Below are 16,102 nucleotides of genomic sequence, written 5' to 3'. Positions count from 1 at the left end.
GTCAATGTCAGGAGTTCCGCCAGAATGGCAATGAATGGTTTAGTGCTGCTTCCTGCAGAGGGAAGGAAAGCCTCTGCCAGGCCTCTTTCCCACGGAGTCTCACCCTCAGGTCTTCTTTGCTGCTCACAACTGCCCTCTTCCACTGCCCACGCCTTGGATTTCACAGGTGTTTCCAGACATGGAAATGCTTTTGATGGGTGGCCTTCTCTGCAGCCCTGGAAGGTGGGCCTGGGTGCCATGGCCCAGGCCTGGGTGTCTGGAGCTCATTTTTGTCCGTGGCTGGGATGCTTTCTGCCTGGGCTCCCTCAGGCTTCCACGAGCTGGCCACCTCAGCCTGCATAGTACTGACCTCTCATCGACTCAGGTTCTGTCATTGGTGGAGGCAAAAAAGCATATTGAGAGAGCCCTGATGGGGCAAGGTGGGCAGACTCTGCCTTCTGACTTTGGGTGGCAGAGCGGTGGGGCTCAGTTGGATTATTAAGGAGCTCAGGCTCCCATCAGAGCTGGGGGTTGGGTTGACACTGGCTTGAGGGCAGGGACTAAAACTTTTAGTGTTGGTACAAGCTAGAGGTTAGGAGTGCAGACCCTGGGCTCGAATCTATTCTGTTGTTTACAAGCTATGTGACCTTGGGCAAGTCACTTAATCTTCTGGAGTCTCAGTTTTCTCATCTGTAAAATGGGAATAATAATAGTATCTACCTCAGAGGATTGCTATAAAGATTAAATAAATAAGTGAAAAAGTACATTTATAAATGTTAGCTATAGTTAGTAATGATTAGCATAAGGCCAGGGCATGCATTGCTGAGTTGGGTATTAGGGGCAGGCACTGTTCAGGCAGGTCTGGGGCCCAGAATGAAGTTAACCAGGGAATTAAACAGATTTGGGGACAAGCATTAGGATGGTTGAGGTTAGGGTTGGTGCTGGAGTACAGCTTGGCCCAGACTTTCATTGAGGGGTTAGAGGAGCAGGGAGGGAACCCGGTGGAAGCAAAGGCAGCTTCTGTTTGGCCCCGAAACCTTGAGTACCAATATGGACACATGTGCAGACTCTTGTCCCTCCCCTCCACTCCCTGCTCTTGCCAGCCAGACCAGGGTGTCTGTAGTCATGGAGAGGGCTAAGAAGCGGGAGGGAGGGCTCTGAGCTCTTCTCACAGGGGTTGGGATTGGTGGTGGCTGTAGAGACAGTGCCAGAGGCTGGCTGACAGGTAAGAATCACTGCTGTTGTCATCTGCCTCCCAGGTCTCCTACCCCTAACAGCTCTCTTATCCCCATAGTTGGGAAAACCCAAGGAAAATCTTGAGAGTAGTCTTGGATCCTCAGGACAGTGAAGATGACACTGTGGAGGCCAAGGGAAAACTTCACCTTTACCCTCTGAAGTTTTGCTGAAAAATCAACTCACAGAAGGAGATTAATAAGAGAAATGACACAAATTTATTAACATTCACATGGGGAAGAACCACAGAGTGATTACCCCAAACCCCAATGGGGTTCAGAAGCTTATATACCCTCTTAAAAGTATAGAAAGAATGGGGGCTTGTATCCTGGCAAAACAGGTTATGGGAGGGGGAGAAGGGAAGGCCTGGCTAGCAAAGGTGGTCATGTTATGCAGGTGAAACCTCACAGGTAGCAGCCTTCAGAGTGCAGAGATGGTGAATGTTCTTTCAGATCTTTAAAGGTGTCAGACTCTCAGTTCATCTCTCCTAGATCTGGACAAAGGAAGGCCTCCGAGAAAGCCTGGCTGCATCAGTGCAGGTTCTCTGCAGATGCAAATCTCACCCCGTCAAAAGACAGCTTTGCAGGGCTGCTTATGATTGCAGGCCCTCTGAACAGCCACCTCAAAGTATGCCAAAGAAGTCTATTTTGGGGTCCAATATTTTTATTTCCTTCAATACCAATCTTCCTCCAGCCAGCTCTGACGGCTCCGACAGCTCCAAAGCTTGGACAGTGGGCTGGGGAGGACATGGCTGTCTAGGGAGGACCCCTGCCCAGGTGGTGCATCGGGTCCTGGTACCATTGTGCCTGGTGAGTGGTCCCCAGTGTTTGTGATCATGGTTTTCATAACCTGCAGGCAGCTAGTGGAGAGCTTGGTTCTGTAGAGAAGGAGAAGTGTATAGCAGGTCGAGAAGGTCTGAGACTCTAGAAAGGCAGTCTCAGCCTGCTTTGAATCAAATAGCGGGAACAGACAAAATCATTTCCTGTAGCATGGATGGGTGGGTGGACCAAATGAAAGAGCCAGAATTCACCAGACTTGGTCTCAGGGGCAGGAGTAGAAGTAATTATTTTTATTTCATTTCAATATCCTGTTCACTTCTTATGCTGATTAGGGCAAGCCCACAGTTGCTATCTATCTATTTGTGTAGCACTGCCAGGACTGCCAGCACTGCCATGGGAATGCACATATTTATGCCAGGGGTGCTCTTGATGTTCTCAGAGCTGCGGGCACTGCCCTAGCCAGAGTACTGCGGATGTGCCGGAGCCCTTAAGGCATCAGCATTGCTTCACGCCCCCCAGATCCCATGAATCAGAAGAAAGCAGGGGTTGGACAGGCTGCATCGGCTGTGTGTGTGTGCATTTAATAGAGGCAAAGGAATGCTCTTGCATTGTGATTTAGGGACGGAAAGGAAACTTCTTTGAGGGCTAACCATCCTGGTGTTGTTAAAACTTACATTATTACATTAGGATTATTTTAAGTGGTCTGTAATAAGATAAAGTGAAAGGAAATGAGAAGATGAGAAGCTTTCTGGGCTCTAGTTGTGAAAATGAGAATGAGAAACACCAGAGTCCTTTTTCTTAGAAGCGTGAATGGGTTATGGAACACCCACCATTTCCATCATTTGATGTCTGTCCCAGTTTGCGGCCAGTGAGTGCAATTAAAGACGAAACAGAAATAAGATTTAGAACTTTGGAAAGGAGAAGACAAAATTTTATTATTTGCAGATGATATGATTTTATATCTAGCCTACTAAAAAAATTCAGGGCTGGGCGCGGTGGCTCGCGCCTGTAATCCCAGCACTTTGGGAGGCTGAGGCGGGCAGATCACAAGATCAGGAGTTCGAGACCAGCCTGGCCAATATGGTGAAACCCCGTCTCTACTAAAAATACAAAAAATTAGCTGGGACCTGTAGTCCCAGCTACTCAGGAGGCTGAGGCAGGAGAACCGCTTGAACCTGGGAAGTGAAGGTTGCAGTGAGCCAAGATCGTGTCACTGCACTCCAGCCTGGGTGACAGAGCGAGACTCCATCTCAAAAAAAAAAAAAAAAAAAAAGCAAAATGAAATTCCAACTATTGGATTTTTAAAAAGAAACAGGATCTTACTCTGTTGCCTAGGCTTGAGTGCAGTGGCATGACCATAGCTTACTTCAGCCTCCCGGGCTCAAGAGATCCTTCCTCCTCTGCCTCTCAAATTTCTGGGATTACAGGTGTGAGCCACCGTGCCTGGCCCCAACTATTGCATTTAATGAGAATTGAGTGTGTTGGCTGCAAGCAGGATATATTCAAATCAAAATGTTTTCCATATGCCAGCATTGATAAACTTTAAAATATGGGAGAGAGAGAGAGGAGAAAGAGGGATAGAGAGATTACATTCTTTAAACTCATAAAATACTCAGGAATAATCTATGTAAAGAAAACAAACAAAAAAAAGTTGCTCAGCATTATAAAGAAAGATGTGAATAAAGAAACATAAGAATGAAGAACCATACCATACTTTTATTTTTTCTGATTGTGTATGTCTAAAAATTTCATGTCCTCCTTCATTACTACTTATTGCATTTGTGCTATGTGCTAGGGGGTGGGGATTCAATGGTGAAAAACACAGATACAGTTCCCGTCTTTATGGAATTTACATTTGAATGGAAGAGATGGGCAATCAAAGAATAAACAAAACAAATTATTTAAATAAATATGGCTAACAATAAGTATCCAAGGGAAATAGCCTTTCCCTTTGACTTCTCCTGTGATAGATCTCTGATTGCCCCTATTATTTAGCTATATAAAGTGCCCAAAGTTTTTTTTTTTTTTTTTTATTTTATTTTATTTTATTTTATTTTATTTTAATTTTTTTTTTTTTTTTTTTGGTTTTTTTTTTTGAGACGGAGTCTCGCTCTGTTGCCCGGGCTGGAGTACAGTGGCCGGATCTCAGCTCACTGCAAGCTCCGCCTCCCGGGTTCACGCCATTCTCCTGCCTCAGCCTCCCGAGTAGCTGGGACTACAGGCGCCCGCCACCTCGCCCGGCTAGTTTTTTTGTATTTTTTAGTAGAGACGGGGTTTCACCATGTTAGCCAGGATGGTCTCCATCTCCTGACCTCGTGATCCGCCCGTCTCAGCCTCCCAAAGTGCTGGGATTACAGGCTTGAGCCACCGCGCCCGGCTTTTTTTTTAAACCACAAATACACTGACAATAGTAAATTTGTGGGGTGAGTAGTGCGTGATCAATCTAATTTAACTGGTAAGAAAATATGCAAACAGGGGCACTGCAAATCACCTCAGCTCTCACTTGCGAAGGTCAGAACTCCCTGAGTACTAGGTTCTTTTCTTTATTATTCATGTATTTATTTTTATTTCAATAGGTTTTCGAGGAACAGGTAGTATCTGGTTCCATGAATAAGTTATTTAGTGGTGATTTCTGAGATTTTGGTGTACCAGTTACCTGAGCAGTGTAGTGTATACTGTATCCAATGTGTAGTCTTGTATCCCTCAGCCCCCTCCCAACCTTTCCCTTGAGTCCCCTAAGTCCATTGTATCATTCTCATGCCTTTGTGTCCTCATTGCTTAGCTCCCACTTATGAGTGAGAACATACAATGTTTGGTTTTCCATTCCTGAGTTACTTCACTTAGAATAATGGTCTCCAATTCCATCCAGGTTGCTGTAAATGCCATTATTTCGTTCCTTTTTATGGCTGAATAGTATTCCATGGTATATGTATACACCACAATTTCTTTATCCACTTGTTGTGATGGGCATTTGGGTGGTTCCATGTTTTTGCAATTGAGAATTGTGTTACTCTAAACATGCATGTGCAAGTGTCTTTTTTGTAATGACTTTTTTCCTCTGGGTAGATACGCAGTAGTGGGATTGCTGGATCAAAAGGTAGTTCTACTTTTAGTTCTTTAAGGAATCTCCACACTGTTTTCCATAGTGGCTGTACTAGTTTACATTCCCACCAGCAGTGTAAAAGTATTCTCTTTTCATCACTTCCATGCCAATGTCTATTATTTTTTGATTTTTTCATTATGACTATTCTTGTAGGAGTAATGTGGTATTGCATTGTCGTTTTGATTTGCATTTCCCTGATCATTAGTGATGTTGAGCATTTTTTCATATGCTTGTTGGCCATTTCTATATCTTCTTTTGAGAATTGTCTATTCATGTCCTTAGCCCACTTTTTGATGGGATTGTTTGTTCTTTTCTTGCTGATTTGTTGAGTTCCTTGTAGATTCTGGATATTAGTCCTTTGTTGGATGTTTAGATTGTGAAGGTTTTCTCCCACTCTGTGGGTTGTCTGTTTACTCTGATGATTGTTTCTTTTGCTGTGCAGAAGCTTTTTAGTTTAATTAAGTCATATCTATTTATCTTTATTTTTGTTGCATTTGCTTTTGGGTTCTTGGTCATGAAGTCTTTGCCTAAGCCAATGTCTAGAAGGGTTTTTCCAATGTAATCTTCTAGAGTTTTTATGGTTTCAGGTCTTAGATTTAAGTCCTTGATCCATCTTCAGTTGGTTTTTGTATAAGGTGAGACATGAGGATCCAGTTTCATTTTTCTGCATGTGGCTTGCCAATTATCCCAGCACCATTTGTTGAATAGGGTATACTTTCCCCACTTTATGTTTTTGTTTGCTTTGTTGAAGATCAGTTGGCTGTAAGCATTTGGCTTTATTTCTGGGTTCTCTATGCTGTTTCATTGGTCTGTGTGCCTATTTTTAGGCCAGTACCATGCTGTTTTGGTGACTATGGCCTTTTAATATAGTCTAAAGTCAGGTAATGTGATGCCCACAGATTTGTTCTTTTTGCTTAGTCTTGCTTTGGCTAAGTGAGCTCTTTTCTGGTTCCATATGAATTTTAGGATTGTTTTTTCTAGTTCTGTGAAGAATGGTGGTATTTTGATGGGAATTGCATTGAGTTTGTAGATTGCTTTGGCAGTATGTTCATTTTCACAATATTGATTCTAATGGGTTCTTTTCTTTAAGTGGAAATGTTTCTTCTTTTTCCTTTGTTTAAATGTGTTCTTGCATAAGTCATGGGAAAGACAGGAGGGTTTGATTTGGCCTGTGTCCTCAGAAGTAGACCAGGCCTACTTCTGGATGTCATCATGCTGGCCAAATCTAAACTTGACTAGCAAATCATAGGAATGCAGTTAGTTCGGCTGGGCACGGTGGCTCATAATCTCAGCACTTTGGGAGGCCGAGGCAGGTGGATCATGAGGTCAGGAGATTGAAACCATCCTGGCTAACACAGTGAAACCCTGTCTCTACTAAAAATACAAAAAATTAGCTGGGTATGGTGGCATGCGCCTGTAGTCCCAGCTACTTGGGAGGCTGAGGTAGGAGAATCACTTGAACCTGGGAGGCAGAGATTGCAGTGAGCCGAGATCGCACCACTGCACAGCCTGGGTGACAAAGCGAGACTCCGTCTCACACACACACACACACACACACACACACACACGAATGTAATTATTTCTTCAATGAGAACACATGGGCACAGGGAGGGGAACATCACACACCAGGGCCTGTAGGGGGGTGGTCGGGGGCAAGGGGAGGGAGAGCATTAGGACGAATACCTAATGCATCTGGGGCTTAAAACCTAGATGATGGGTTGATGGGTGCAGCAAACCACCATGGCACATGTATACCTATGTAACAAATCTGCATGTTCTGCACATGTATCCCAGAACTTAAAGTAAAATAAATAAAAAAAAGAATGCAGTTAGTTCTTCTTGATGCTGGAGACTATCACAGTTTGTGGACCTCTGCTTGACTTGAATGGTTAGCCAGGGAAGAATGTAGTTTAAATATTTTTGCATCATTATTTATTATAAAAGTCATAGAAATGACTTTTCTAGAGATAGAAAATACCATTATAGCATAAGGGCGTTGAACTTAAAGTGGAAACAAATCTGCCTCCAGAAAGAAAAATCTGTGTTTTCTTCTCCATTTGTTACCGGCATCTTAAACTTTTCATCTTTTTCCATTCTGGCTACACCCTGAATGAAAGTTTGCCCATTTCCTCTGCAATGTCTGCCCAAATCTTCTGTCAACTCCTTTCCTTTTGCCCTATCAGAGTTTTCCAAGGGGTCCCACAGCCAACAGACAATACTCAGCTGGAGAGAATACAGGAAGCAGATAACCACATTCTGCACAGACGGTCCTCCTTTGATCCTCTCTTTATATAGTGTGCTAAGTACATGTGGAATTAATTTTGCCTCTGAGGCTTCACTAATTGCCAACTGACACATTTGTTTCTAGAAAAAAGATAGGTGTAGGCCAGGTGCAGTGGTGGATTAGGCTTAAAAAGTGTTTTTATTTTGCCCCGAGAGGAAGGGCTGAGGGTGCTGCTTCCCTGTTGGAGCATCCAGGAATTTGAGGACTGTGCTCAAGGAGAAGAACTGACCCTTCACTTTCTCTTTTGGGCCATGATTCTATGTCTGGTGAAGCAGAAACTCCAGTGATAAACCGTTAGTGCTGGAAGGGAACTTTAAAAGCATTCATTGCAATCATTCCCTTTCACAGATGAAGTAACTGAAGCCTTGAAAGGTGAAATAACTTTCCCCAGGAGATTCCCAATTTTTAGCCCAGTGGTCTTCCCAACACACTTTGGCATCTGTTATAAACTTCAGAAGCCATTACTGGAATCTGCTGGGCATGGCCCCTTCTTATACAGCAGTGAGGGAATCCGTGGCATTATCTTTTACCCTAGAGATTGAGAGAATGATTCATCTTTAAGTTTCAAAGAGACAGTGACATATTCCTAAAGCTCCCTACATCCATGAGATAATGTCAAACATGTGAGGTGCCGAAACAGAAAATGCTCCCAGCGAGACAGCTGCTACGAGGAAATCCCTGCACACTTGCAGGCAGTGGAAACAGTACTTTGGTTTAGACCAGGTATGTGTTGTTTCTTTTATTTGAAAGAAAAGATAGTCTAAGAAGACATGAAAAATGCTTTAACACCCAGCATCATGAAGGGAAAAAGAAAGCAACGTTGAGGCCACATTCAAGTCTCCACTCTCTGTTTTATCTGAAAAATTTCAAACTTGCAGGGAAATTGAAAGGATAATACAATTAGCACCTGTACATCCTTCATCTCTATTTACCAATTGTTGACATTTGAAAATTGCAAACATTGTGACGTTTCACTTTAGCGTGCATCTCTTGAGAGTAATGTCATTCCCCTAACCATGACAGCATGATCACACCTAAGAAAATTAGCAATGATTCTGATGTATAATGTGTATTAAATTTCCTTTCAAATGCCTTTTTTATAACTTTTTTCCCCTCAATCTGAGATCCGATCAAATTCATGCATTATATTTGGTTGTTATGGCTTTGGTCTCATTTAATATAGAATAGTTGCCCTACCTTTTTTTTTTCTTTTATGACATTGGCTTGTGTGAGGAGATCGAACTAGTTGTCTTGTGGAATGTACCATATTCTGTATTTGTCTGATTGTTTTCTCATGATTACCTTTGGGGAAACATTTTTGGTGCCAACACTACTTATGAGATTGTGTGTATCTCTTTTTCCGTTACACCAGAAGGCACACAGCATGTTACTGAGTGTGATCGCTCAGTTGAGGTGTTTGCCATATCTTGCCACTCCTCCCTTTACAATTATCAAGTCCTTTGTGCAGCGATACTTTGAGACCATGTGAATATATGGTTCCTTTACAGTTTTAGCATCCACTGCCTGAATTGATAATATCATAGGTTCCAAAATGGTCATTAAAAAAAAAAGTTTATAATGCACATTTTTGAATCCACGGTCAGGAGTTATCTTTGAGTGACTATGGACACAGACTGCCCCACATTACACACCCTATCTGTCCAGGACTAAGCTGAGAAGCAGAATGAGCAATCAGGAGACTGAGCAGTGGGCATGAAATCACAGTCCAATGTGTGAATCGCTTCTTACTATAAGACTGAAATTTGAGGGCAGGCCCTCATTCAGTTTATTTATTCTGTATATCACCCCAACACCTTGTTACCACCCCCAACACCCTGTTACCCTCAATCCCTGTAACACCAAGCACAGTTTTTCACACAAAAGCTCAGAGGATGTTGTGAAATCAATGGAATTAGAGGAAAGAGAAGGCAGTGATTTCACAAGTTTCCTGGAGGTTGAGGCAAAATCTGGTGTTTGGCTCCCTCATGGGATCAGCTTGTTTGTGCCTCTTTTTTTGTGCTCTCTCCCTTTTGGAAACTCACCGTCCAGTCCTCATGCTGCGTTCAACTCCATCTAAGTTTAGAGGGACTCTGTTTCCAAACTCCAAATCGGGAAACAAAGCTTGATGGAATACTTGAAACCAGGAGCCTACATTCCAGAATGATCTGTGCCCTTCTGTTTGCACTTGGATTTATACTATCCTCTTTCTGCATTTTGCCAGATTTTTCTCAGTCCAATTTGCCAGTTTACAGCTTTCCTTATAATCATTCGGTTACTCCTAAATACATCTAGGGAGATCCCTTAGACTCACCAGTAGACTTTCACATTATCTAACTCCATGGCTTGTTGATATTATTCTGAAGTCTGCTCGTTTCTCCATTTCCTTCTTCCAATGTCCTTCTTGGAGTCCACTAGACCTGAGGTCCCCATGGTACTGGTCTGTGGCCTGTTAGGAACTGGGCTGCACTCAAGCAGGCTGCTTGAGTGGTGAGCAAGCAAGCATTACCGCCTGAGCTCTGCCTCCTGTTAGATCAGCGCGGCATTAGATTCTCATAGAGCACAAACCCTACTGTGAACTGCGCATGCGAGGGATCTAGGTTGCGCACTCCTCTATTTTTTCAGGTCAGATGGGTAATGTGCTAACGTCATAACAAGGTTCAAGGGTGGCAGATCTCACACATGCACGTGATCACCCAATCATCATGCTCAGGTGGCACAGTCCTTATGAGAATCTAATGATAAATGTAATGTACTTAAGTCATCCTGAAACCATCCCCGCCACTCTCTGTTCTCCCTTGATCTGTGAAAAAATTGTCTTCCATGAAACCGGTCCCTGGTGCCAAAAAAGTTGAGGACCACTGCAATTCATCTATTACCCACAGCACAGGGCAGGTCAGTAGGAGGTAGGGAGGAGTATGCCCATGGAGAGAGCCCTCATGTGCCGGGTGGTGCAAGAGAGGTCTTGGATTCTGATTCCGGTTCTGCCTCTACTCATTGGTGTGTGCTTTGACAAGTCAGTTCCCTTGTTCATCTTCACAGGAAACTTGGTAAAATAGTTATTTATACAGTTGGCACTCCATATCCATGGGTTCCACATCCATGGCTTCCGGCAGCTTAAATTATCTTTATCTTCACAAGGCTCCCCCTAGAAGAGGGGAAATTCCACAGCTTTGATGTGATGTGAAATGTGATCTCAAAATGATCATTTTCTAATACTATCATTCCTTTCACGTTTCTTAGTTGACATTTCTGTAAGATCTCTCTTTCTCCCTCTTTCTTTTGAGTATCACCATGGACTGTGGATTTTTTTTAGGCAATTCATTGTGTTATCATCCATTACTATCATTATTCTTTTATTCTATTTGCTGCTCCAGTTCCTCCAAGTTTGGGTAGCAGGAGCTCTTTCAAGCTGGTTCCTGTAATCTTTTGACATGTCTTGGTTGGTCTTTGAGCACTTCGTTGCTTTTTGGTCCAACAAAATGTCCCAGGCTCACTTTTTTTCCATTTCAGACCTGGAATGAGGATTTCATCAAAGGATTCTTAGGGGGACTGACATTTATAAACCATGGCTCAGGGGCTAGTACATTGCTACTAGGGCACATTCATGTTAAAATAAAATCAACTTAACGACAAATTTTAGTTACATTTTTTTTTCTGAGATATATAAATAGTCAACTTCTCTGATCTCATAATTAGGTAAATCAGGAATGAATAACCAAAGTCGGTAATAAGAATTCTCAAAGAAGCCCCAAGAATTTTTTTTTTAAGTGTCTGAGGGGCCAGGCGTGGTGGCTTACACCTGTAATCCCAGCACTCTGGGATGCTGAGGTGGGCAGATCACAAAGTCAGGAGTTCGAGACCAGCCTGGCCAACATGGTGAAACCCCATCTCTACTAAAAATACAAAAATTAGCTGGGCATGGTGGGGGGTGCCTGTAATCCCAGCTACTCAGGCTGAGGCAGGAGAATCGCTTGAAACCAGGAGGCAGAGGTTGCAGTGAGCCAAGATTATGCCATTGCACTCCAGCCTGGGTGACAAGAGCAAGACTCCATCTCAAAAAAGAAAAAAAAAAAAAAAAAAAAAAAGAAAGAAAAAGAAAAAGAAAAAGAAAAGAAGTGTCTGAGGGACACTTTCTTAGGGCTGCTGTGACAAAATGCTACAAATCAGGTGGCTTAAAATAATAGAATTTTATTATCTCACAGTTCTGGAGGCTAGAGTCCAAAATGAAGGTGTTGGCACCCTCTAAAACCTGCAGTGGAGAATCCTTCCTTGCCTCTTCTAGTTTCTGGTGTTGGCTGGCAATGCTTGGCATTCTCTGGCTTGGAAATGCATCACTCCAATCTCTGCTGCCATTGTCACATGGCTATCTTCTTCCTGTGTGTCTGTGTCCCTGTGTTTCTCCTCTCTTATGAGGATACTGGTCATATTATATTAAGGACTCAGACTATTCCATTATGAACTCATTGACAAGCATGATTACACCTGCACACACCCTATTTCCAAGTAATGTCACTTTCACAGGTACTGGGGTCAGGATTTCAACATATTTCTTGAGGGGATAAAATCCAACCCATAATAGACACCATGATTCAGGAGTTAAACATTCGAGGAGTGTTTAACTGGAGTATGGAAACATGAATTTTGTAGAAACTCCGTCCTTTCAATTCTGACAAACGCTCTCCTTATAATTCCAAATTGGATGAAAAAAGTGTCATACATAAGAAATATTTACACTACTTGTTGTAATCAGTTTTCTATACTCATTAGATAAGGATAAAAGAGAAATAGAAGAAAGAGGTATGGAAGACACTGGGAGACATATTGAAAGGAGAGCAGGAGATAAGAGATTTAGGGATGACTGAGAGAGGGACTAGAGGGGAATTTAGAAGAAGAAAACAGGGAGCAGGATGCCTGTCTTCAGAACAGAAAGATCATTATCTGTCACCCATTCAGCTAGATTCAAACTGTGTGACCTCACGCTCCATTCTGGCTCTTTACCTAATATTACATTTTTGACTTGTGCCTGTTTGATAATGAGGCTGAATATTATTTTGTTTTGCTCTGTGGCACAAGTGGATAGGGACTGAGTGATGTGCATACCTTTTGGTGTGGTTACTCCAGGTGAGGGGTATCTGAGGGCTGAGGGCCCGTGAGAAAGACAGGAATGGAGTAATGGGGCCAGATTTGAGCTGGGTGAGGCCACTGTCTAGGTCACTAAGTCAAAGGGGTTCTCCTGAAACCAGAGCTGGGTGTGGCTTGAGGAACCAGTCCAAAGGCCGTTGCCAAATTTGGTGATTGTGGAGGGAAGCAGAGCTTGTAGCTAGAGATGGCTAAATAGCCCATAAATAAGAGTATGGCAAGAGGATGGACAGGTGTGTAGCTCCCTGTGGTCAGCAAAGGGGTATGCCCAGGACAGACAGACACAGGGAAGGCTCAACCGTGTGTCTTCCTTTGGGACCTCTCTTCTGCCAAGCCCTGTAGCATCTATTTGATGGAAGCTGATAGAGTGGTGCCTTTCAGAGGTGGTAGTGTGAAAGTCTCAGCTCATGCAGGTCACTGCCTCCCCTGTCTCTTTCACCTCAGCCTGTGTGCCTGAACCCAAGGGCCTTACTCTGACTGTGGTAACTGTTTGTCTCCTGGGTTACAGCATCTAGATCTCTCAGGGAAGCTCAATAAACAGTTATTGCTGTGCACCAGGCACTGTCTGAGGGCAGTGAAGATATATGGGGAACAAGACAGACAAGGGTTGTGCTGTAATGGAGCTGACATCCTAGTGCACTTTGCTTTTGAAGCCTGAAGTGGAGGCCCACACTGGCATATTGAGGTCAGTTTACAAGAGCGCATTTAGTTTTGTTGTTGCTTTTGTAAAAGTTTTTCAGGTGAAAGTTTTTAATAGATAATGCTTAAAATAATAGCTGCAGACTAGTCTCAGATATCGTTCTTAGCTTTTATGATCTTTATCATAGATAAAATAACAGTTATTATAATAGCATATATATATATATAATTTTCTTGTTGTAAGAACTTTTAACATGAGGTCTCTCCTCTTAACACATGTTTAAGAAATGTGCAACACATTATTGTTGGTTATAGGTACAATGTAGTACAGTAGATCTCCAGAGCTTGTTCATCTTACTTAACTGAACTTTTTGCCTATTGATTGACACGTCCCCATTTTCCCTTCCCTACAGCCCCTGGTAACCACCATTCTAGTTTTTTATCTTATGAATTTGACTATTTTAGGTTATCTCATCTAACTGGAATCATGCAATATTTTTCTTTCTGTGTCTGGCTTATTTCACTTAGCATAATGACAAAGTTCATCCAGTTGTCACACATTGCAGAATTCTTCTCTTTTTTGAAGCTGAGTAGTATCATATTGCTCATATATACCACATTTTCTTTATCCATTCATCTGTTGATGAACATTAAGGTGGTTTGGTTGTTGGTTATTGTGACTAGCTCTGTAATGAACATAAGAGTGCTAATATGTCTTTGAGATTCTGATCTCATTTTTTTCAGATGTATACCCAGAAATGGATTGCTGGATCATCTGGTAGTTCTATTTCTAGATTTTTGAGAAACCTCCATACTGTTTTCCATAGTGGCTGCACCATTTTATTTATTTATTTAGAGATGGGTTCTTGCTATATTGTCCAGGCTAGCCTTGAGCTCCTGGGCTCAAGTGATCCTCCCACCTCAGCAGTGGCTACATCATTTTTCATTTTCACAAGCAGTGTTCAAGGATTCCAATTTCTCCACATCCTTGCCAACAGTTGTCTTTTTGTTTTTTTGGTGTTTTGTTATGTTTTGTTTTGTTATAATGGCCATTCTGATAGGTGTGATGTGATATCTCATTGTGGTTTTGATTTGCATTTCCTTGATTATTTGGTGACCTAGACACTGGCCTCACCTCAGCTCAAATCTGGTCCCCATTACTCTACTCATGGTCTTACTCATGCACCCCAGTCCTCAGTGAAAATGAGCATTTTTGCATATGCCTGTTGGTCATTTGCATATCTTCTTTGGAGAAACGTCTATTCAAGTTCTTAGCCTAAAAATTGGGTTATTAATTTTTGTGTTATTGAGTTGTAGGGGTTCCTTATATATTTTAAAGATTAACCCCTTATCAGTAATATTGCTTGCAAATGTTATTTACCATTGCATAGGTTGTCTTTTCACTCCATTGATTTTTTTTTTTCTTTGCAGTGCAGGAGCTTTTTAGGCAATGTAATCCCACTTGTTTATTTTTGGTTTTGTTACCTCTGCTTTTGGGGTATATTCATAAAATATTTATATTCATATTATATTATAATATGATGAATATAAATATTTTATGATTTTATGAATATATAATATAATATATAATAAATATATATATATTTATATATAAATATAAATATATATATTTATATATAAATATAAATATATATATTTATATATAATATAATATATATAAATATATATATTCATAAAATCTTTGCTAACACCAATGTCATGAAGTTTTTCCCCATGTTTTCTTCTGGGAGTTTTATAGTTTTATAGGTTCAGGTCTGAAATTTAAGTCTTTAAGCCATTTTGAGTTGATTTTTGTGTATGATATAAGGGTCCAATTTCATTTTTTTGTCTGTGGATATCCAATTTTCCCCACACCATTTGTTGAAGAGACTATCCTTTCCCCATTGTGTATTCTTGGCACCCTTGTTGAAGATCAAGTGACTGATGTATGTGGATTTATTTCTGGGCTCTCTTTTTTGTGCCATTGAGTATATGTCTGTCTTTATGCCATTACCATAATGTTTTGATTACCGTAGCTTCATAATATATTTTGAAATCAGGAAGCATGGTGCCTTCAGCTTTGTTCTTCTTTCTTAGGATTGTATAGCCTTCTTTCTCAGGCTATACAATGAGTGATATATTTTGAAAATTATTCTGTAACAAGTTTTCCGGGCATCGCTTATTACACTTTAATACCAGGTTTGCTCATATTGCTGTACTGTTTTTTAAAGAATGAAGTGAACTTCACACAACAAAATTAACAACTTTAAAGTGAACAATTCAGTGACATTTAGCAAAACATGCAACCACCAACTCTATCTAATTCCAAAATATTTTCATCACTCCAAAAGGAATCCTCATACTCATTAAGCAGTTGCTTCACATGTCCCCCTCCTCCCAGAGTTGTGGGATCCTTGGTGTGTGTGGGATGGGAGGTGTTGCTTTTCTGGCTGGAAGCCTCTGTGGCCAGTGGCACCTTTGCCTGAGTTTTGCTTGGGCCTAATAAGCTCACTCGTCCTGGCAGGCTGTGCTCAGCAGGCTGTGCTCAGCTTGCATTACTGGCCTGGATCCCATGCCTCCAAAGAGACTGGAGCAGAGTAGTGAGAGGTGTGTGAGTGAGCAAGCATGGGGTTTGGCCACTGTGCACAGTCAGGCAGGCTGGCTGCTGCAGTGGGACAGGTGCCAGCTCATTGTGAGGCTGCAGCTGGACCAAGTGCACCACAAGCAACTTTCATAGCTGGCAATGGGGAACACAGTGGTGCCCTGAGGCTTGGAGACTCCAGAACTGCAGGGCCCAAAAAGGGGAGTCACAGCCCTGGCTTGGGGAGCTCCCAGGTCTGGCCCCCCAACTGAGGGCTGCAGCGCTTCTCTCCTTCTCTCTTCTCTCCTCCTTGCTCCCCACAATGTGGTGAGCAATGCAGGTGTTTCAGCCCTATTTGTATTACA

General features: G+C 42.1%; 1 protein-coding gene and 1 pseudogene across 1 annotated transcript in view; both read right to left on the bottom strand.

Annotated features, from left to right (window-relative positions):
• Positions 1-16,102, bottom strand: part of SLC25A12 (solute carrier family 25 member 12) — a 671,031-nt gene that overhangs the window by 386,328 nt on the left and 268,601 nt on the right. The window lies entirely within an intron of this gene.
• On the bottom strand, positions 10,000-10,110 carry LOC126933303 (uncharacterized; annotated as a pseudogene).

This window comes from Macaca thibetana, chromosome 12, assembly GCF_024542745.1.
Source record: "Macaca thibetana thibetana isolate TM-01 chromosome 12, ASM2454274v1, whole genome shotgun sequence".
Classification (NCBI taxonomy): domain Eukaryota; kingdom Metazoa; phylum Chordata; class Mammalia; order Primates; family Cercopithecidae; genus Macaca; species Macaca thibetana.
The sequence above is the reverse complement of the archived record's forward strand: the minus strand, read 5'-3'. Positions and strand labels throughout refer to the sequence as shown.